The sequence below is a fragment of the Pseudophryne corroboree genome, chromosome 4 (assembly GCF_028390025.1).
Source record: "Pseudophryne corroboree isolate aPseCor3 chromosome 4, aPseCor3.hap2, whole genome shotgun sequence".
In the NCBI taxonomy this organism is placed as follows: Eukaryota; Metazoa; Chordata; class Amphibia; order Anura; family Myobatrachidae; genus Pseudophryne; species Pseudophryne corroboree.
Window position 1 is genome coordinate 182431918 of NC_086447.1, and position 23785 is coordinate 182455702.

The 23785-nt window shown below is 47.6% G+C and overlaps 1 protein-coding gene across 2 annotated transcripts in view; it reads right to left on the reverse strand.

The window, feature by feature from the left end:
• RASA2 (RAS p21 protein activator 2) overlaps positions 1 to 23785 on the reverse strand; it is a 308508-nt gene that overhangs the window by 272897 nt on the left and 11826 nt on the right. The gene's annotated exons all lie outside the window — the stretch shown is intronic.

Below are 23785 nucleotides of genomic sequence, written 5' to 3' on the forward strand. Positions count from 1 at the left end.
GACGATTAAATTGTTCTGTGGGCGCCAACTGGAGTTATTCAATTGTTGTCCCCATTGGGCGCGCAAACTCTCTTTTGAGTGCCAAACCACAACGTTTACGCACATTTCTCCCTGGCTGCATACGCGCCCGAATGGAGCACCAATTGAATAGCTCTGTTGGGCACTATCTAGTGGCAGCTGGGGAGACAAACAATTGAATCGGCCCACAATAGCCTGTGTAAGCTGACACTTTAGGAAAAAATTCCATATATAAAAACACAAAATTTCACAGCAGCAGGCACTCCCAATCAAAATAACAGCATCCTTCCGTGCCCGAACAGGAATAGATACATCTTTCAGAGAACGGCACTGGAGGCTTGTAAATGCAATAATAAGCTTGTATTACAGGTGGTAAACATTTTGGAGCCGTCGTCAGTACCATACAAGTCAAATTAATGGAGTGTGATGTTGAATAGTGCCAGGAATCCGTGTCCAGAGCTATACAATTGGCCGCGCTGTTAACCATGACTAGAGTATGTGTCAGAAATCTGACAAAGCTAGTGCTGCGATGCTAGTAGTGGGCTTACCGTATGTGCCAACAACATCATTATTTACCGCAACTAAATGCTAGGCATTAGGCATATTAACTGCATCTCCCTGCTTCAGTGCCAGATGCAATGCCGCCAACTGAATAGCTCTGGGCACTCATTCCCAGCTCTATTTAACATCGCAGGACTGTCAGACGCCCAAACAATTGTCACAATTCAATTGTTGTTTGGGCTCACATGCATATTGTACATGTCATAGCTAAACGCGTCTAAAGTCCTTTTTGGGTGTCCAAACTACTGTTTGGGTGCTCAAAGTGCCCAGTTTGCACACATTTGCCCAATCACAGAACAACTGAATTGCTGTTGTCGGGCAACATACAGTGGCAGCTGCGAACACAACAATTGAATTCCCCCCCAATGAAATAACATGTAACAAAGGGGCCTAATTCAGATCTGATCGCAGCAGCAAATTTGTTAGCAGTTGGGCAAAACACAGTTGCTTTGCAGGTGCGGCAGATGTAACATGTGCAGAGAGAGTTAGATTTGGGTGGGGTGTGTTCAAACCTAAATCTAAATTGCAGTTTAAAAATAAAGCAGCCAGTATTTATCCTGCACAGAAACAAGTACTCACTGGCCGATGCGAGAGAGATGTGTGCTGAGTGAACCGCTCAGCACACATCTCTCCTGCCGCTCAGCACAGCGCGATGTGTGCTGAGCGTGCGGGGGGAGCGCTCATTTCACCCGCTAGATTGGCCTGCGCATCGCTGTAGGGGCTACACACGGAGCGATCAGGTTTAAAATCTAAGCAATCTAGTCAGATTGCTTAGATTTTAAGCAGCGATCGCTCCGTGAGTACGCCCCTTAACTCTCCCTGCACGTTATATCTGCCCCCCCTGCAGTGCACATGGGGGTCGATTCTATTCGGCAACTAATGAATAGCGCCGGGAATTAGCTCCCGACGCTATTCAATTCAGCAACTAGTTACGTCGGCGATGGCCCGTTCTCGCCGACAAAACAGGTAGTTTTGTCGGGAGAACGGGCATTCTCTGACTTAACTCCCCGGCGAGAGGCTGATTCCCGACAGAATCAGCCTCGCGCCGGCCGCGAGGCAGCACTTTTGTCGGGTTTCTCTTCTCATCCCCCGGGGATGAGAGAAGAATTCCCGACAATTGCAGGTAACTAGTTGCTGAATTGAATAGCGTCGGGAGCTAATTCCCGGCGCTATTCATTAGTTGCCGAATAGAATCGACCCCATGGTTTTGCCCAACTGCTAACAAATTTGCTGCTGCGATCAGATCTGAACTACCCCCAAACAGTCAAGCTCGCTCAGAGGCAGTTAAGCAACAAAATGAAATGGGAAACTGTAATGTACTGGAGGCATTTCACAAATCTGAGTATAATTATTAAAATGATAAATTACGTTTTGAAGTGAAAAGTTACAATAACAAAGTGTCAAGAGATTCTACAAAACCATAAATTAAAAAGGTCCCTATGGAATAAATCTCCCTACATATGCCATTATATAACGTTGCAGGAATAAAACTAGACATAGAACAATAATTCCCCAGGACAATAAACAGTCTTTCTAAAACTAAACACAAAAGCAAAAAAACTGAAAAGAAAAAAAACAAAAAAACAAAAACACACCACTTCAGATTAGACTGATACCTTTTTGAAATGAAACTGTTGATAGACAATTAGAATCGTCAGCGATGGCCATGAGTTGCTGGTGTTTAGACTGTTTCCCTGGACACTTGGGAACATTCACATTGAGGATTTTCCATTTCGGCCCATGGAGAGGCACAGGTAAATCAGTGATGATGCTGTACCATAGTTCTAGGCAAAGTGCGCATTCACACTTATCACCAAGAAGTTAATCCTCCCCTTAAAGTAATGCACTTGTTATTACACATCACACAAGATTTAGATATTAGATATCCATTGCAGAAGGCTGTGAAATATATTTGGCCAAGGAAATGTTTTTGTTTTGTTTTTCAGTCCGACATCCCATACAGTTATTATGTGAACGTAAAAAATATGAACGCATTCTGTCAATATCTTTTAAGCCACTGCTTCCCAACCAATGTTTGGTAAAATATGCAATGTTTTGGTGGACGGCGCGTATGCTTCCATCATTAGGTCACATACGCTGCCCGGCACTGCACTGCCACCAATTTAACCAAATCAGTTCATCCTGCATACCTGTGAGCATATTAGAGGGTGAGCGTACATTAGATTACACTCTCACTAAAGGAGAGGACAGCACTAATAACAAATCTCTCTATTCATACAAACACACAGAGGCTCTCGGGACAGGAATAACCTCTGAGAGCAGTATCAGTAGTCCACCATATCAAAACCATCATTCTAGAATTTTTGTTTTCAAAGATTTATCCACCTTACATACCGAATGATGAAATAAGGGGATGGTGTACACTCCATCACCACATCTCGACACACAGAATTTCCATGAGCTATTAGAAAGGGATGTAGTTAATATGCTGGCTGTTTGGATCCCGACGCCGGAATCCCGACAGACAAGAATGCCGACAGCCTCGTCAGGGCTATTCCCACTTGTGGGTGTCCACGACACTCACAGAGTGGGAATAGAACCTGTGGCACGCGCAGCGTGCCCCGGCAGTCTGGTGGGTGGGATGCCGCTGTCAGGATATTAACAGCCGGCATCCCGTCCGCTGGGATTTCAAATCCAACCCATTAGAAAAAGGAGATTTATGATAGACTTATCATTGTTAAATCTCTTTTTGTGAGGTACACTGGATTCCACAGGGAATAACATCGGGGTGTAGATTTGGATCTTGACCCGAGGCACCAACAGGCTATAGCTTTGACTGTTCGCAGGATGCACTGCAATGCCTCCTCTATAGCCCCGCCTCCAGGCACTGGAGTTCCCGTTTTCTTAACCAGTCCAATGCAGTAGCAGGTAAGAGAGACGGTCGATGTTAGTCACCTAGAACCGCATTCTCAGGACAGGAGAAGGGACTAGCGGCTAATGCCATAAAAATCCAAAGAAGCTAAGTGCGTCAGTGTGGGCGCCCTGTGGAATCCAGTGTACCTCGCAGAAAGTGATTTAATAATGGTAAGTCTTACCATAAGTCAACTTTTCTGCAGCGGGTACACTGGTATTCCACAGGGAATAACATCGGGGATATCCTAAAGCAGTTCCTCATGGGAGGGGACACACTGTAGCGAACACAAGAACCCAGCGTCCAAAAGAAGCATCCTGGGAGGCGAAGGTATCAAAGGCATAGAACCTGATGAACGTGTTAACTTAGGACCACGTAGCCGCCTTCCACAATTGTTCTGCAGACGCGCCACGGCGGGCTGCCCAAGAAGGTCCAACCAACCGAGTAGAATGGGCCTTGATAGCAGCAGGAGCTGGGAGCCCAGCCTGCGCATAAGCTTGTGCAATCACCATTCTAATCCATCTGCCCAAGGTCTGCAACCACGTTTGTGAAAATCAAAAAGTACAAAAAGGTAATCTGACCTCCTGATAGAGGCAGTCTTTTCCACATAAATACGGAGATCCAAAGATCTTTTTTTGGAGGACAAACCAGAAGAGATGAAGGCCGTAACCACAATCTCCTGGTTAAGGTGAAAAGATGCTACCACCGTAGGTAAATAACCAGGGCGAGTTTGAATAACTGCATGGTCACGGGGAAAAATCAGAAAGACACCCAAGTCCGACACCCTCCTAGCAGAGGCAATAGCCAACAGAAACACAACCTTAAGCGTAAGGCATTTAAGGTCCACAGACTCGAGGTTCAAATGGAGACTCTTGCAGGGCATTTAAGACGACAGACAGATCCCATGGAGCCACAGGAGGGACATAGGGATGCTGAATCCTTAGAACGCCCTGAGTGAAAGTGTGAACGTCAGGAAGAGACGCAATTTTTCTCTGAAACCACAACGACAAGGCAGATATGTGAACCTTGAGGGAGGCAAGACGAAGGCCCAAGTCTAGGCCTTGTTGTAGAAAAGCCAAAAGTCTGGAAGTTTTGAAAGTATATGCATCATAATTCTTAGCAGCACACCATGTGAAGTAAGAATTCCAGACCCTGTAATAAATCCGAGCCGAAGCACGTTTACGGACTTTCAACACAGTTTGAATGACCACCTCAGAGAACCCTTTTGCTCTCAGGAGTGATGCTTCAAGACCCACGCCGTCAAAGCCAGTCTGGCCAGGTCCTGGTAGACAAAAGGGCCCTGAACGAGGAGGTCTGGGCGTTGAGGAAGTAGAAGAGGACGCTCTATTGAGACCCTGCAGGTCTAGAAACCAATGCCGTCTGGGCCACGCCGGAGCGATTAAAAGTAGTATTCCTCCTTCTTGCTTGAACTTCCATATTACCCTGGGCAGGAGTGACACTGGAGGGAACACGTATGGCAGCCAAAAGTTCCATGGAAGTACCAGTGCATCCACGAGCGCTGCTTGAGGATCCCTTGTCCTTGCTCCGAAGACCAGAACCGTGTGTGATTATGTCGAGATGCCATCAGTTCTACATCTGGTAGGCCCAACTTGTCCACTAGGAGTTGAAAGACTTCTGGATGAAGGCTCCACTCTCCGGCGTGCATGTCCTGGCGACTAAGGAAGTCCGCTTCCCAGTTGAGGACTCCCGGAATGAACACTGTCGAGATTGCTGGCAGATGGCGTTCCGCCTATTGGAGGATTTTTGACACTTAAATCATTGCCATGCGGCTTTGTGTGCTGCCTTGATGATTTATGTACACCACCATGGTGGCGTTGTCTGATTGTACTTGAACAGGCCTGTTCTGTACCAGAGGCAGGGCCAGTGTCAACGCATTGAACACTGCCCGCAATTCCAGAATGTTTATCGGAAGGAGAGATCCCTCCCTGGTCCCCCTCCCCTGGAGAGAGAGTGTTGCTTCAACACCGCACCCCAACCTCGCAGACTGGCATCCGTTGTCAGGAGGACCCAGTTGGAGATCCAGAAGGGACGGCCCTTGCTCAGCTGTTGGTCCTGTAGCTACCAGCTCAGTGACAGAGCTCAGTGACAGATGAACCTCTGGAGTAAAGGAGATCATTTGAGACCTGATTCGGTGAGGCAGGCCGTACCACTTGGAAAGGATTAACCTCTGCAGAGGGCGGGAATGAAATTGAGCATACTCTACCACGTCGAATGCCGACACCATGAGGCCTAGTACTTGCATCACCGAGTGTTCTGAGACACTGGCGAGAGAGGAAGCATATGATCCTGGCCTGAAGTTTCAGGACCTTCTCTGGAGACAAGAACAATCGTTGGTTGTGTGTGTCCAACAATGCCTCCAGGTGCACCACACTGAGCAGGGACCAGCGAGGACTTCTCTCAGTTGATGAGCCACCCGTGGGCTTGTAGGAATTGGACCGTCAGTTCCAGATGACTGAGAAGAACCTCTGGGGAGTTCGCCAGGATCAGCAAGTCGTTCAGATACGGCATGATCCTGACACTCTGACGGTGGATAAGAGCCGTCATGACCTTGGTGAAGATCCGAGGAGCTGTGGTCAGTCCAAAAAGGCAAGGCCTGGAATTGATAATGTAGGTTGCCAATAGCAAACCGCAGATATTGCTGATGCGACATGGCAATAGAAATGTGCAGGTAAGCATCCTGTATGTTCAGGGATACCATATAGTCCTTGGGTTCCATGGCCAGTACAATGGAACGCAGAGTTTCCATACGGAATTTGGATACCCTCACAAATTTGTTCAAAGATTTGAGGTTAAGTATAGGCCCGGAGGACCCATTTGGTTTCGGGATTAGATACAGGATCAAATAGTAACCCCTGCCTCTTTGAGACAAAGGTACCGGCATAATCACTCCAATATCTAGGAGAGATTGTACAACCAAATGTAACGTCTGTGCTTTCAGCGGATCCGAAGGGATAACCGTCGAGCAGAACTGGTGAGGGGGACGTATCGAATGAGATCGTGTACCCGTGAGGGACAACTTCCCGCACCCAGGTGTCTGAAGTGATCTTTGACCAGTCCTGGGTGAACTGCAGAAGTCGGCCTCCCATCGTGGGGTCCCCCAGGGGGAGGCCCGCCCTGTCATGCCACAGGATTGTCCTGTTTGGAAGCAGGCTGATAGGCGGCCCAAGATTGCTTAGACTTAGGCTTGGTGATTTTGGAAGTACAAGCCTGTCTCAGGTACACCTGGCCCTTTGCTTTATCTGAGGTCGAAAGGAACGAAAAGTGGTACTCTTAGCCTTCGGAGCAGAAGGATTAGTACTTGGGAGAAATGCAGTCTTAGCTGTTGCCAAGTCACTCACGATCTTGTTCAGATCCTCTCCAAATAGTATGTCTCCATTAAAGGTGAGAACCTCCAAGGTCTTTTTGCAGTCCAGATCCATTTTCCAGGACCTTAACCACAAAATCCGGCGAGCCAAGATAGACGTAGTAGACGCCTTGGCCGCCATTACGCCTGCATCAGAGGCCGCCTCCTGAATATAGTGAGAGGCTGTGGTAACATTCGACAGATATTGTCTGGCAGTGTCATCCTCTACTGCCTGAACCCATGCTTCCAATAGCTTTTGCAGCCAAGAGGCAGCCAAGAGGCAGCCAATGTGTAAATAGACTTCAGGCATCCCTCCACACGCTTATGCGTTGATTCCTTCAGTGAGGTGACAGTGGTGACAGGCAGAGTAGAAGATACCACTAGACGGGTGACATGAGAGTCCACCGGTGGTGGAGTTTCCCATTTGTTACTCAATTCTGCAAGGATAGGGTAACGAGCTAGCATCTTTTTGGACAGGGAAAATTTCCTCCCTGGAAATGACCAAGATTCCTGACGTATGTCAATTAAAAGATCAGAATGCCGTAAAAACTACATTAGCAACCTTCTGACGTTTAAACTTATCAGGTTTCTTAGACATAGCGGGGGCTCAATATCATCATCAATCTGGAGAATCAGCTTGATAGCCTCCACTAGGTCAGGAACATCAACTTGCGTTGTTGATTCCTCATCAGAAGCAACTGTATCAGTGTCTGACGGATCAGTATAATCCCCATCCTCATCGGAAGAATCATCCGAAATATTAGTGGATTGTGAGGAAGAAATGACCCGTTTAGATGACCCCTTGGCCCCAGCAGGGCAAGGGGTAGGTTTTTGTCTAACCAAAGACTGATTTAATTGTATAACTCGGTAGACCGAGCATCCGCCCAAGGAGGGTTGACTACAGGGACAATATGTGGCTGCAATGGCACAGGAGGTCCCCCAAGGGGTGTAGGCCACGTTACAAGCGTCGACAGCATAATTTGAAAAAGCAGCCCAATGTGGGTCTTGATTTGCCACAGATGCTGCAAACTGACTGGAAGGTGCAGGGCACACAGTACCTGAACCCTCAGCTGAAGCCTCTTCCTTACACAAATCCGTAGCACCAGCACTGCATGATGCAGGAGCATCTGCGGATTTCTCGCCCTGTGTAGCAGACATTATTGGGAATGCAGCCTTAGGGCGCAGCAGTACAATATAGCCAAACACAATACCTGCAAAAAAAACCTGTGTTATGTGATAGCAAATGCAAAGCACAAAACAGAGGATTTAAGCGGTGTGAGGTGACTGAAACACAGTGAAAAATACAAAACAGTATATCCTGTGGATGAATGTACAGAATATAGTGATAGCAATACGTGTGACACACAGAATAGAATCCACACAGCAGCTATAGGCACACACAGTCACAGGTACAATGCAGAAATTATTACATATAAACAATAAAACTGCACTGGACTAGTAAATGTACATATAGATATGTATGTATACAGATAACAATGCACAGTAAACACTGGATGTATATCACAGAATACTTGTACTAAATATTCATATAGCAGTACACTTGTTCTTAACTAACTGTCTAGAATGACATGTAGAATACTTAAGTGTCTGTAAATACACAGCGCTGACAAGACAGGCGGTTTTACAGAGGAGACAGTGCCCAGCAGTCCCGGAGATCAGCCCAGCTATGCAATGGGACCAAAATCTCTTCAGGGAGTGAGGGAGAGAGAGAGAGAGAGATGCACCTCCAGGGTGGGAACACCAGCAGTAGATGGCGCCTGGAGCTGGGGGAGGGGCTGCAGGTCAGCGCCATATCCCCTCTGCTGGACTTCCCCACCGGGTACTATGGAGCCTATATTAAACGGATTTTAGTAAATCCAACCTGTGCTACCTGCCCTGGTAGATATAGTAGGGTCCCTGCACGGCCCCAGTGTCCACGCCAGCGGCTCGGTCTGTCTCAGGGACCGCGTCCGGATTGCGATTTACCGGCGGGTCCCACCTGGGGGACCCTCTTACCTCCACCATGTCGTGCAGCCAAGCAATCCAGGAAAGCAGCAGCGGTGGTGTGCCTAGAAACTGGTGCGTCCCTGCTGCAAGTACCCGGGAATCAGGCCGCGGGAGTACGCTGAGCTGCTGAGGGAGGTGATGGAGCCACAGCACAGCATGTCAGAATGACATAAAAGTGCTGCGGCCCTTGAAGTATTTTTAAAAAGCTCTTTTCAGGGGTGCCTAGCGCAGCCCTCCCTGTTAGTGACCTGCACTGCAGGCACCAATTTACAAACTAAGCTCCAGTGCGAACAGTCAAAGCTTTAGCCTGTAGGTGCCTCGGATCAAGCCAACTCTACACGTTCCTCTGCATCCTCAGTCATTAGAGCAGGGGGGGAAGGGGGATAGGAAAAACCTTACCCGGAACATGACATTACTTTCAATATATACCAGTGTACCCTGCTGCAGAAATGTTTTAAAGTGGAACTAAAGTTGAAAAGGATATGGATCAAATGGGTCGACCTGAATAAGGTCGACAGTCAATAGGTCAACCACTATAGGTAGACACAGGACAGGACGACACAGTGAAACTGTCTCACACAGGACAGGTCGACACAACAAAAAGGTTAACACAATGAAAAGTTAGACATGGGACAGGTCAACATATTAAAAGATCGAGATGTTTTTTGTTTTTTTGTGTGGTTTTCTCCATAACATCACCAGGAACCCCAATACGTGCACCGTATCCCCTAGCATGGCTGCGGACAAGGTGCCTCACTCCACTACCACTGCGCTCAGCACAGGTTACTATTCCCAATCGTAGTCAACATGGATAGCAAAGTATGAAAAAGTTAATAGAAAACATTTTTTTGCAAATAAACTCATGTCAACATTTCCGTGCGTCAACCTGTACCTTGTCGACATTTTCACTTTGTCAACCTTATCCATGTCAACCTACCATCCAGATACCTTTGAAAAATGGTACTAACAAAATCTCATTGGCCAGGTTTTCAGTGTTGCTGGCATCTAGGCTGTAGCAGCCGGGTGTAGTATGGTATGCCGGCGGCCGGGCACCCGGCGACCAGGAGCCCGACCGCCGGCATACCGACAGCGTGGCGAGTGCAAAGGAGCCCCTTGCGGGCTCGCTGTGCTCGCCACGCTGCGGGCACGGTGGCGCCCTACGCTATTTATTCTCCCTCCAGGGGGGTCATGCGCCCCCACGAGGGAGAATATCTGTTGGTATGCCGGGTGTTGGGATCCCGGCGCCGGTATACTGTGCGCCGGGATCCCGACATTCGGCATACTAAAGACCACCCATAGCAGCCATCTAAGGAGAGATAGTGAGAGACTGATTGGCATGGGGTTCTTACGAGCGTTTCAAAATTCTTATAGACGAATAATAGCTCTGCACACAAGGATAGGAATTTGCTTCACCTGTCTAGTGCAAATTAGAACATGAAAGCTGGAATCTGATTGGTGGTTTCGGTTTGAAGCAAATTTTCAGTGTTAGTAATTAGCAAAACCAATTAAACAGATCAGGAAAAACATTTTAAATCAGAGTCCGTTTACAATGGCCTAAATTTACACCGAGCCCAAAATGGAAAAATTAGGTTCTCTCTTATTGCTACATTTCCCTGGTTGTGGAAAAACACGACCAGGAGAAAAAATGAATAAAAAACCCTTTGCTGCTAGATGCAGACACACATTAGGAAGTGAGTGTGATGTGTGTTTTGTACATCTGTGCAGTTTCAGTCTAAAGCGGAAACCACAATCTCCTTCCCTCCGCCATTGTCTTTTCTACACACAATCTGTGTTGAGCTAGAAACCCCTCCTCAATGACAAGTTTAAAACAACTTATTTTTTGTCACAAACAAAACTGATAGTGCACGGTGAACGTGCATGTAACAAGCTTTCACACTTACTTCCTCACAGGGGAAATGCTTTTCACGCAGTGTGGTCTTCTTTAAAAAACTAGGTCATTTTTTGTCAATGAAGAACGCTAAGAACTGTATGACTGTACTGTTGAGAAACAGTCACAGCAAAATTCATAATAATATAATTTCCTCTGCATCCTCGGTCATTAGAGCGGGAAGGGGGGGGTCTTGTTAGTAGGAGAAACCTTGCTCGGAACAGGACATTACTTTCAATATATACCAGATAATCTTCATGTTTTAAATCACACTCCATAAATTTGTGAGCAAAAAAAAAAAAGAAAAAAAAAAAAAAAACGCCAGGTCCCGTTGCAGATCACGGAACCTCAAGCTGAAATTAATTGGGCCCTAGGTGTTGCATCAAAAAAAAAAAAAAAAAGATTTTCGTAGATGCTGTCAAAAAAAGTTGTAGAACACTAAAATCAGCATAGGAGTTGTTGTTTTTGTTAAGCCCTTCCAATACAAATTAAAAACAATATGTCTATCGCCAATGTTAAGAATCGGAGAATATAACGGAAAATTAAATTTGAGAAAGAGAGAGAGAGAGGAGGGAGGGAGGAAGAGAGAGAGAGAGAGAGAGAGAGAGAGAGAGAGAGAGAGAGAGAGAGAGAGAGAGACAGAGACAGACACAGACAGACAGACAGTATAGAGGCGGCACTTGGAGACTAAATTAATATGTGAAAAAAGCCCACGTGTTTATTCGACGTTTCGAGGGTCGAGCCCCCGTCTTCAAGAAACACAACACACAAGTGATACTCAATGACAACAAACTTAAGTAGCTTACCCCTCCATCAGACGCCAGCCCCTGTTGTGGAAACGCCGCCCGCGGCTCCGGATCCCGCACTTCTGGCCCACTGTCACCACGTCACAGGAAAACGCTCATCACACAGCCCGGCGACGTCCACAGCAGCTGTTGGCATGGGGACAGGCAGTTATCACCATGAAAACGGTGTACACAATGTGCATAACATAGATAAACATGACCACATAAAACTTATCATAAAATCTGTTGTTAATACATTATCAAAATCATGTGCAAAATGACATACTACACGTGTTAATAAAACCTGCAGCTCGACGCATGTCATATATGTACTTATCTGCCCATGTAGTTTATACTACATAGGGAAGACGCAATGTCAATTTAAGGAAAGGATGGCCCAACATCGGTCGGCCATCCAGACGGCACTGCAATCAGGTGATAGCGAACAACCTGTGGCGCATAATTTTGCCAAGATGAGACACTGGCGTCCCTACGATATAAGATCGTGGACCAGGTCCCCTTCACGTTACGTGGGGGAAATCGAGCTAAGAAGCTCTTGCAATTAGAATCACGCTGGATATTTAAGCTGGATACCATCTATCTCAGAGATCTGAATGACAGTCTGGGTCTGAATTGTTTTCTATAAGATGGTAGTGTTTCAGTTCAGATGCACACTGCAGCTCTTAGTAATCAGGTGTCAGGCTATACGGAGGCCATGAGAAGTATATAGGCTGGTAGCATAGTGTTCTGACAGATTACGTAATGATTCAAGTAAAGTACAATAGATTAAAAATGGTAGCCATATACCTTGTCCTTCTGTCCTATTGTTTTTAAAGAGGATTATTATTTTCACATGCTTATGTAGTATTAGATAAGTAGGAACGAATGCAGTTCCTTTGTTCTTCATTGATAATTTTTAATACTTAGACGTTTTTTTCACACAACGCATCACACTGAGCAATTTGTTCCAGTGTGCCTTAATTGTTTGTTGCTTCACGAAGTTTAAGAATAGAGGTGGTTTTATTAACACGTGTAGTATGTCATTTTGCACATGATTTTGATAATGTATTAACAACAGATTTTATGATAAGTTTTATGTGGTCACGTTTATATAGGTTATGCACATTGTGTACACTGTTTTCATGGTGATAACTGCCTGTCCCCATGCTAACAGCCGCTGTGGACGCCGCCGGGCTGTGTGATGACGTGTCTTCCTGTGACGTGGTGACAGCGGGCCGGAAGTGCGGGACCCGGAGCCGCGGGCGGCGTTTCCACAACGGGGGCTGGCGTCCGATGGAGGGGTAAGCTACTTACATTTGTTGTCATTGAGTATCACTTGTGTGTTGTGTTTCTTGAAGACGGGGGCTCGACCCTCGAAACGTCGAATAAACACGTGGGTTTTTTTTTCACATATTGATTTAGTCTCCGAGTGCCGCCTCTATACTGTCTATATATGAGGATTCATATCCCTTGTGGAGGGCACCGGAGCCAGTTCCCAGGGGGAGTGCAGAGTGCCGGGTCACACAGAGGAGAAAATGGGAGATGGGAAGTCAGAGGGGTGAGCATCCAGTCCCTGTCCCAACGCGTTTCGTCCTGATATGAGGACTTCTTCAAGGGGATCCCCTTGAAGAAGTCCTCATATCAGGACGAAACGCCCCTCTGACTTCCCATCCGTGGACAGATAAGCCATGCTTTTATATTTTGGGGTATATGCAATAGCGGGCGAATTCGCGGCAATTATCGCTGTTTTTTCAATTCGACCAAATTCGCCAGGTGAATTCCGGAAGGTGGCTTCCGGAATTCACCATATGCAATGAAAAACGGATTCGCCAGGGTCGCGGGCGAAAATCGGCCGATTTGGCGGATTTTGCCGCGATTTTTAAAAACGGGAAAAAACGGGGAAAAACCCGAAAAAAAAATGGCGTGGGGTCCCCCCTCCAAAGCATAACCAGCCTCGGGCTCATCGAGCTGGTCCTGGTTCTAAAAATGCAGGGGAAAAATCGGCCAGGGATCCCCCGTATTTTTAAAACCAGCACCGGGCTCTGCGCCTGATGCTGGTGCCAAAAATACGGGGGACAAAACGAGTAGGGGTCCCCCGTATTTTAAACACCAGCATCGGGCTCCACTAGCTGGACAGATAATGCCACAGCCGGGGGTCACTTTTATGCCGTGCCCTGCGGCCGTGGCATCAAATATCCAACTAGTCACCCCTGGCCGGGGTACCCTGGGGGAGTGGGGACCCCTTCAATCAAGGGGTCCCCCCCCCCCAGCCACCCAAGGGCCAGGGGTGAAGCCCGAGGCTGTCCCCCCCCATCCAATGGGCTGCGGATGGGGGGGCTGATAGCCTTTGTGATAAAAAAAAAGATATTGTTTTTTCCATTAGTACTACAAGTCCCAGCAAGCCTCCCCCGCAAGCTGGTACTTGGAGAACCACAAGTACCAGCATGCGGGAGAAAAACGGGCCCGCTGGTACCTGTACTACTACTGGGAAAAAAATACCCAAATAAAAACAGGACACACACACCTTGATAGTAAAACTTTATTTCATACGCCGACACACACATACTTACCTGTGTTGACACGCCGACTGCAACGATCTCCGACGATCCGAGGGTACCTGTCAAAAAATTATACTCACCTTCCAGCGTCCGTCCAGAGGTCCAGGTCCAGAGGTAAATCCACGTACTTTGTAAAATAAAAAAACGATCACCGAGCCATACCGGACTAGAAAGGGGTCCAATGTTTTCACATTACACTCCTTTCTCCCGAATGCCGGGACATCACGTGACTCCTGTCACTGATGTCCCTTCAGCCAATCAGGAAGCGCTACTGCCGTGGCGCTCACCTGATTGGCTGGACGCCGTCTGTACTCTGACAGCGCCTCGCAAAGCCGCTCCATTACTTTCAATGGTGGGAACTTAGCGGCTAGCGGTGGGGTCACCCGCCGGTCAGCCGCTGACCGGCGGGTGACCTCACCGCTAGCCGCTAAGTTCCCACCATTGAATATAATGGAGGGAGCTGTGCGATGCGCTGTCACAGCGAGCAGCCAATCAGGTGAGCGCAACGAAGTTGCGCTTCCTGATTGGCTTAGAGACCTGTCAGTGACAACTGTCACTGACAGATCTTAATCGTGGAAAGGTGTCCCATGTGTCAGCATGGGACACCTTTCAGTCCGTTTTTGGTGCGGGTAAATGCGTTTTCTTTTTTTGCCAAGTCCGTGGATTTATCTCTGGAGCCTGGTTAAGGTGAGTATATTGAACTTTGCTTTTCAGGTACCCCGGGATTCTACATGGAGAAGAGGACCGATGTCGGCGTGTGAACATAGGTAAGTATGTGTGTGTCGGCAGTGTCTAATAAAGTTTTACTGTCGACGGTGTCTGTGTCCTGTTTTTATTTGGGTATTTTTTTTCCATTAGAACTACAGGTACCAGCGGGCCCGTTTTTCTCCCGCATGCTGGTACTTGTGGTTCTCCAAGTACCAGCTTGCGGGGGAGGCTTGCTGGGACTTGTAGTACTAATGGAAAAAACAATATCTTTTTTTTGAACACAAAGGCTATCAGCCCCCCCATCCGCAGCCCATTGGATGGGGGGGGACAGCCTCGGGCTTCACCCCTGGCCCTTGGGTGGCTGGGGGGGGGGGACCCCTTGATTGAAGGGGTCCCCACTCCCCCAGGGTACCCCGGCCAGGGGTGACTAGTTGGATATTTGATGCCACGGCCGCAGGGCACGGCATAAAAGTGACCCCCGGCTGTGGCATTATCTGTCCAGCTAGTGGAGCCCGATGCTGGTGTTTAAAATACGGGGGACCCCTACTCGTTTTGTCCCCCGTATTTTTGGCACCAGCATCAGGCGCAGAGCCCGGTGCTGGTTTTAAAAATACGGGGGATCCCCTGTCAATTTTTTCCCCGCATTTTTAGAACCAGGACCAGCTCAATGAGCCCGAGGCTGGTTATGCTTTGGAGGGGGGACCCCACGCCATTTTTTTTTCTGATTTTACCGTTCCAGCAATAAAAAAAATAAAAAAAAATATTTTAAAAAATATATAAATAATATTTGTGCCTCCCCCCCAAAAAAAAAAAAAAACCTAATCCCTTCTAATATAAATAGATCTGCTATTCCCAAAAAAAAAAACACAAAAAAATCCATGTTTAAAATTTTTTTATTTGTTTTCACCCTCCAAAGTGTGGCGGATTGAAAATCGCGAATTTGCTGTCTAAAAGCACTGCAGGCGAATTTCCAAACTTGAATTGAATATGCTGGAGGCGAATTGCAGCATCTGTACCATTGCAGAAAAGGCGAATGCGGAAAAAGGCGAATTGAGAAAAGGCGAATTTTGACGGCCCGTTTTTTTGCGAAAAAGTACTGCACTGCATAGGCGAATTGATTTTTGGAGGCGAAAACGTCCCGGAATTCGCCTTTTTCTGCAATTCGCCCGCTATTGCATATACCCCTTTATCTTGTACGTTTGATACTTGCATTTACGGATGAATTCTATATGTGGACAGATAAGCCTGCTATACTTCATAATCTTGTACGATTAATACCTACATTTACAACTGAATGAGCTGCTATATACGTCCTAAACCTTTTTTACTGTTTATTGTCTAATTATGTAACCTGCATGTATGGCAGGAGTGTGTTTATTAAATTGTTATCGTTTTTAACCAATAATAAGATTTTACTTACCGATAAATCTATTTCTCGTAGTCCGTAGTGGATGCTGGGACTCCGTCAGGACCATGGGGATTAGCGGCTCCGCAGGAGACAGGGCACAAAAATAAAAGCTTTAGGACTAGGTGGTGTGCACTGGCTCCTCCCCCTATGACCCTCCTCCAAGCCTCAGTTAGGATACTGTGCCCGGACGAGCGTACACAATAAGGAAGGATTTTGAATCCCGGGTAAGACTCATACCAGCCACACCAATCACACCGTACAACCTGTGATCTGAACCCAGTTAACAGTATGACAAATGTAGGAGCCTCTGAACAGACGGCTCACAACAATAACAACCCGATTTTTTTGTAACAATAACTATGTACAAGTATTGCAGACAATCCGCACTTGGGATGGGCGCCCAGCATCCACTACGGACTACGAGAAATAGATTTATCGGTAAGTAAAATCTTATTTTCTCTGACGTCCTAGTGGATGCTGGGACTCCGTCAGGACCATGGGGATTATACCAAAGCTCCCAAACGGGTGGGAGAGTGCGGATGACTCTGCAGCACCGAATGAGAGAACTCCAGGTCCTCTTTAGCCAGGGTATCAAATTTGTAGAATTTTACAAACGTGTTCACCCCCGACCACGTAGCTGCTCGGCAGAGTTGTAATGCCGAGACCCCTCGGGCAGCCGCCCAAGATGAGCCCACCTTCCTTGTGGAATGGGCCTTGATAGATTTAGGCTGTGGCAGGCCTGCCACAGAATGTGCAAGTTGAATTGTGCTACAAATCCAACGAGCAATCGTCTGCTTAGAAGCAGGAGCACCCAGCTTGTTGGGTGCATACAGTATAAACAGCGAGTCAGATTTTCTGACTCCAGCCGTCCTTGAAATATATATTTTCAATGCCCTGACAACGTCCAGCAACTTGGAATCCTCCAAATCGCTAGTAGCCGCAGGCACCACAATAGGCTGGTTCAGGTGAAACGCTGACACCACCTTAGGCAGAAACTGAGGACGCGTCCGCAGTTCTGCCCTGTCCGAATGGAAAATCAGATATGGGCTTTTATACGATAAAGCCGCCAATTCTGACACTCTCCTGGCTGAAGCCAGGGCCAGTAGCATGGTTACTTTCCATGTAAGATATTTCAAATCCACCGATTTGAGTGGCTCAAACCAATGGGATTTGAGAAAATCCAAAACTACATTAAGATCCCACGGAGCCACTGGGGGCACAACCGGGGGCTGTATATGTAGTACTCCTTTTACAAAAGTCTGGACTTCAGGAACTGAAGCCAATTCTTTCTGGAAGAAAATCGACAGGGCCGAAATTTGAACCTTAATGGACCCTAATTTGAGGCCCATAGACAATCCTGTTTGCAGGAAATGTAGGAATCGACCCAGTTGAAATTCCTCCGTCGGGGCCTTCCTGGCCTCACACCACGCAACATATTTTCTCCAAATGCGGTGATAATGTTGTGCAGTCACCTCCTTCCTGGCTTTTACCAGGGTAGGGATGACCTCTTCCGGAATGCCTTTTTCCCTTAGAATTCGGCGTTCAACCGCCATGCCGTCAAACGCAGCCGCGGTAAGTCTTGGAATAGACACGGTCCCTGCTGAAGCAGGTCCCGTCTTAGAGGTAGAGGCCACGGATCTTCCGTGAGCATCTCCTGAAGTTCCGGGTACCAAGTTCTTCTTGGCCAATCCGGAGCCACGAGTATCGTTCTTACTCCCCTTTGCCGTATAATTCTCAGTACTTTTGGTATGAGAGGCAGAGGAGGAAACACATACACTGACTGGAACACCCACGGTGTTACCAGAGCGTCCACAGCTATTGCCTGAGGGTCTCTTGACCTGGCGCAATACCTGTCCAGTTTTTTGTTGAGGCGGGACGCCATCATATCCACCTTTGGTTTTTCCCAACGGTTCACAATCATGTGGAAGACTTCTGGATGAAGTCCCCACTCTCCCGGGTGTAGATCGTGTCTGCTGAGGAAGTCCGCTTCCCAGTTGTCCACTCCCGGAATGAACACTGCTGACAGTGCTATCACATGATCTTCCGCCCAGCGAAGAATCCTTGCAGCTTCTGCCATTGCCCTCCTGCTTCTTGTGCCGCCCTGTCTGTTTACGTGGGCGACTGCCGTGATGTTGTCCGACTGGATCAACACCGGCTGACCCTGAAGCAGGGGTTTTGCCAGGCTTAGAGCATTGTAAATCGCTCTTAGCTCCAGTATATTTATGTGAAGAGACATCTCCAGGCTTGACCACACTCCCTGGAAGTTTCTTCCCTGTGTGACCGCTCCCCAGCCTCTCAGACTGGCATCCGTGGTCACCAGGACCCAGTCCTGTATGCCGAATCTGCGGCCCTCTAACAGATGAGCACTCTGCAACCACCACAGAAGAGACACCCTTGTCCGTGGAGACAAAGTTATCCGCTGATGCATCTGCAGATGCGATCCGGACCATTTGTCCAGCAGATCCCACTGAAAAGTTCGTGCGTGGAATCTGCCGAATGGAATCGCTTCGTAAGAAGCCACCATTTTTCCCAGGACTCTTGTGCATTGATGCACAGACACTTTTCCTGGTTTTAGGAGGTTCCTGACAAGTTCGGATAACTCCCTGGCTTTCTCCTCCGGAAGAAACACCTTTTTCTGAACAGTGTCCAGAATCATTCCCAGGAACAGCAGACGTGTCGTCGGGGTCAATTGAGATTTTGGAAAATTCAGAATCCACCCGTGCTGTTGCAGCACTACTTTGGTTAGTGCTACTACGTCCTCCAGCTGTTCTCTGGACCTTGCCCTTATCAGGAGATCGTCCAAGTAAGGGATAATTAATACGCCTTTTCTTCGCAGAAGAAACATCATTTCGGCCATTACCTTGGTAAAGACCCGAGGTGCCGTGGACAATCCAAACGGCAGCGTCTGAAACTGATAATGACAGTTTTGCACCACGAACCTGAGGTACCCTTGACGTGAAGGGCAAATTGGGACATGCAGGTAAGCATCCTTGATGTCCAGGGACACCATAAAGTACCCTTCTTCCAGATTCGCTATCATTGCTCTGAGTGACTCCATCTTGAACTTGAATTTTTGTATGTACAGGTTCAAAGATTTCAGATTTAGAATAGGTCTTACCGAGCCGTCCGGCTTCGGTACCACAAATAGTGTGGAATAATACCCCTTTCCCTGTTGTAGGAGGGGTACCTTGACTATCACCTGCTGAGAATACAGCTTGTGAATGGCTTCCAATACCGTCGCCCTGTCTGAGGGAGACGTTGGCAGAGCAGGCTGTAGGAACCGGCGAGGGGGAGACTTCTCGAATTCCAACCTGTAACCCTGAGATACTACCTGCAGGATCCAGGGGTCCACCTGTGAGTGAGCCCACTGTGCGCTGAAATTCTTGAGTCGACCCCCCACCGCCCCTGAGTCCGCTTGTAAAGCCCCAACGTCATGCTGAGGGCTTTGCAGAAGCCGGGGAGGGCTTCTGCTCCTGGGAGGGAGCTGCTTGGTGCACTCTCCTACCCTTTCCTTTGCCTCGGGGCAGATATGACTGTCCTTTTGCCCGCTTGTTCTTATAGGAACGAAAGGACTGCGGCTGAAAAGACGGTGTGGTGTCTTTTTCTGTTGGGAGGGGACCTGAGGTAAAAAGGTGGATTTCCCGGCTGTTGCCGTGGCCACCAAATCCGATAGACCGACCCCAAATAATTCCTCCCCTTTATACGGCAATACTTCCATATGCCGTTTGGAATCCGCATCACCTGACCACTGTCGCGTCCATAAACTTCTTCTGGCAGATATGGACATCGCACTTACTCTCGATGCCAGAGTGCAAATATCCCTCTGAGCATCTCGCATATAAAGAAAAGCATCCTTTAATTGCTCTATAGTCAATAAAATACTGTCCCTATCCAGGGTATCAATATTTTCAGTCAGGGAATCCGACCAAACCACCCCAGCACTGCACATCCATGCTGAGGCGATGGCTGGTCGCAGTATAACACCAGTATGAGTGTATATACTTTTCAGGGTAGTTTCCAGCCTCCTATCAGCTGGATCCTTGAGTGCGGCCGTTTCAGGAGACGGTAACGCCACTTGTTTTGATAAGCGTGCGAGTGCCTTATCCACCCTAGGGGGTGTTTCCCAGCGCGCCCTAACCTCTGGCGGGAAAGGATATAATGCCAATAACTTCTTTGAAATTAGCAGTTTTCTATCGGGGTTAACCCACGCTTCATCACACACTTCATTCAATTCCTCTGATTCAGGAAAAACTACAGGTAGTTTTTTCAGACCCCACATAATACCCCTTTTTGTGGTACTTGCAGTATCAGAGATATGCAAAGCCTCCTTCATTGCCGTGATCATATAACGTGTGGCCCTACTGGAAAATACGTTTGTTTCTTCACCGTCGACACTAGATTCGGTGTCCGTGTCTGGGTCTGTGTCGACCGACTGAGGTAAAGGGCGTTTTACAGCCCCTGACGGTGTCTGAGACGCCTGGACAGGTACTAACTGGTTTGCCGGCCGTCTCATGTCGTCAACTGATTTTTGTAACGTGCTGACATTATCACGTAATTCCATAAACAAAGCCATCCATTCCGGTGTCGACTCCCTAGGGGGTGACATCACCATTACCGGCAATTGCTCCGCCTCCACACCAACATCGTCCTCATACATGTCGACACACGTACCGACACACAGCAGACACACAGGGAATGCTCTTATCGAAGACAGGACCCCACTAGCCCTTTGGGGAGACAGAGGGAGAGTTTGCCAGCACACACCCAAGCGCTATAAATATATAGGAACAACCCTACAGAAGTGTTGTTTCCTTTATAGCAGCTTAATATATCAATATCGCAAAAAAAGTGCCCCCCCTCTCTGTTTTTTTACCCTGTTTCTGTAGTGCAGTGCAGGGGAGAGTCCTGGGAGCCTTCCTCGCAGCGGAGCTGTGCAGGAAAATGGCGCTGTGTGCTGAGGAGATAGGCCCCGCCCCCTATTTCGGCGGGCTCTTCTCCCGGTGTTTGTGAGACCTGGCAGGGGTTAAATACATCCATATAGCCCCAGGGGCTATATGTGATGTATTTTTAGCCAGAACAAGGTATTATCATTGCTGCCCAGGGCGCCCCCCCCCAGCGCCCTGCACCCTCAGTGACCGCTGGTGTGAAGTGTGCTGACAACAATGGCGCACAGCTGCAGTGCTGTGCGCTACCTCATGAAGACTGAAAAGTCTTCTGCCGCTGGTTTCTGGACCTCTTCACTTTTCGGCATCTGCAAGGGGGTCGGCGGCGCGGCTCCGGGACCGGACTCCATGGCTGGGCCTGTGTTCGATCCCTCTGGAGCTAATGGTGTCCAGTAGCCTAAGAAGCCAATCCATCCTGCACGCAGGTGAGTTCACCTCTTCTCCCCTAAGTCCCTCGTTGCAGTGAGCCTGTTGCCAGCAGGACTCACTGAAAATAAAAAACCTAATAACTTTTTCTAAGCAGCTCTTTAGGAGAGCCACCTAGATTGCACCCTGCTCGGACGGGCACAAAAACCTAACTGAGGCTTGGAGGAGGGTCATAGGGGGAGGAGCCAGTGCACACCACCTAGTCCTAAAGCTTTTATTTTTGTGCCCTGTCTCCTGCGGAGCCGCTAATCCCCATGGTCCTGACGGAGTCCCAGCATCCACTACGTCAGAGAAATAGTTTTTTACTAAAAATTTGGAACCAGCATAGTTCCTAAATTGGTTTTTAAACACCTGTGAAATTTTAAAACAGTACACACTATGTCAAATTTATCTCTCCTTTACATGTCCGGCTTCTAAGAGTCATCTACCAGAAATATCCGCAGCTAAGTTGTTATACTTTGTCTGTTTTATCATCACGTTTATATTCACGAAGAGTGATTCACCGACACTATTAGGCGCTTTTTATACTTCATTTTTTAAATATATATATATATATATATATATATATATATATATATATATATATATATATATATAATGGATAAATACTAAACCACTATACTAGAACATGCAGGTCCATACAAGTCAGTAGTAGTGGTCACTGGTGTAAAAACTTTAGGAAACTTTCCAATAACCAGAGTGTTAAAATAGGATTTTAATTACCTACCGGTAAATCCTTTTCTCGTAGTCCGTAGAGGATACTGGAGTCCATTAAGTACCATGGGATATAGACGGGTCCACTAGGAGCCTTGGGTACTTTAAGAAATCAATAGTGTGCGCTGGCTCCTCCCTCTATGCCCCTCCTACCAGACTCAAATCTAAAAACTGTGCCCGAGGAAACGGACATACCTTGAGAGAAGGATTTAAAAGGACAGTGGTGAGATTCGAATCAGCACACACAAACAAGAGGAAAGCCATGCTAACCAAACTTGACGAGGGACAGCAACAGCTGAACCAACAACCATACTTAACCAAGTAACAGTGCAGGAACACACGAAGCACTGGGCGGGCGCCCAGTATCCTCTACGGACTACGAGAAAAGGATTGACCAGTAGTTAATTAAAATCCTATTTTCTCTTACGTCCTAGAGGATACTGGGGTCCATTTAGTACCATGGGGACGTACCAAAGCTCCCAAACCGGGTGGGAGAGTGCCGAGGTTCCTGCAGAACTGATTGGCTTCTGAGGACCTTCAGTTTGGTCAAAGTATCGAACATGTAAAACTTTGCAAACATGTTCAAACCTGACCAAGTAGCCGCTTGGCAGAGCCGCACAGGAAGAACCCACCGACCTAGTAGAGTGGTCCTGTATAAATTTAGGAACCGGCAAACCTGCCGTAGAGTAAGCATGCTGGATAGTAAGCCTGATCCAGCGAGCAACAGACTGCTTCGAAGCAGGACACCCAATTTTATTGGGATCATAGAGCACAAACAGCGAGACCGATTTTCTGTGACGCGCCGTCCATTTCACATAAGATTTTCAAAGCCCTCACAACATCCAGGGACTTTGAAAAAGTAGAGGGGGTCGGTAACCACCAGGAGCGCAATAGTTTAGTTGATATGAAACGCAGACGACACCACCTTTGGAAGAAATTGCTGACAAGTTCTGAGTTCAGCTATATCTTCATGAAAAATCAAACAGGGGCTCTTATGAGACAACGCCCCCAATTCCGACACAAGTCTTACAGAAGCCAAGGCCAACAGTGTGACGGTCTTCCACGTAAGAAACTTTACGTCAACCTCCTGTAAAGGCTCAAACCATTCAGATTGTAGAAACTGCAACATCAAATTGAGATCCCAAGGTGCCGTGGGAGGCACAAAGGGAGGTTGGATGTGCATAACACCTTTCAAGAACGTCTGAACCTCAGGGAGGGAAGCCAACAGTTTCTGGAAGAAAATGAATAAGGCCGAAATCTGGACTTTTCTGGAGCGCAGGAATAGGCAGACATCCACACCTCACTGCAGAAAAAGTAGAAAACGTCCCCAGTTGAAACTCCACCGCAGGAAAATTTCCTGTTTCCACACCAAGGGACGTATTTTCTCCAAATACGGTGGTAATGTTTAGACGTTACCACTTTTCTGGCTTGGATCAAGGTAGGAATTACCCTGTCCGGAATGCCTTTCTGGGCTAGAATTTGACGCTCAACCTCCATGCCGTCAAATGTAGCCGCAGTAAGTCTTGACAGACG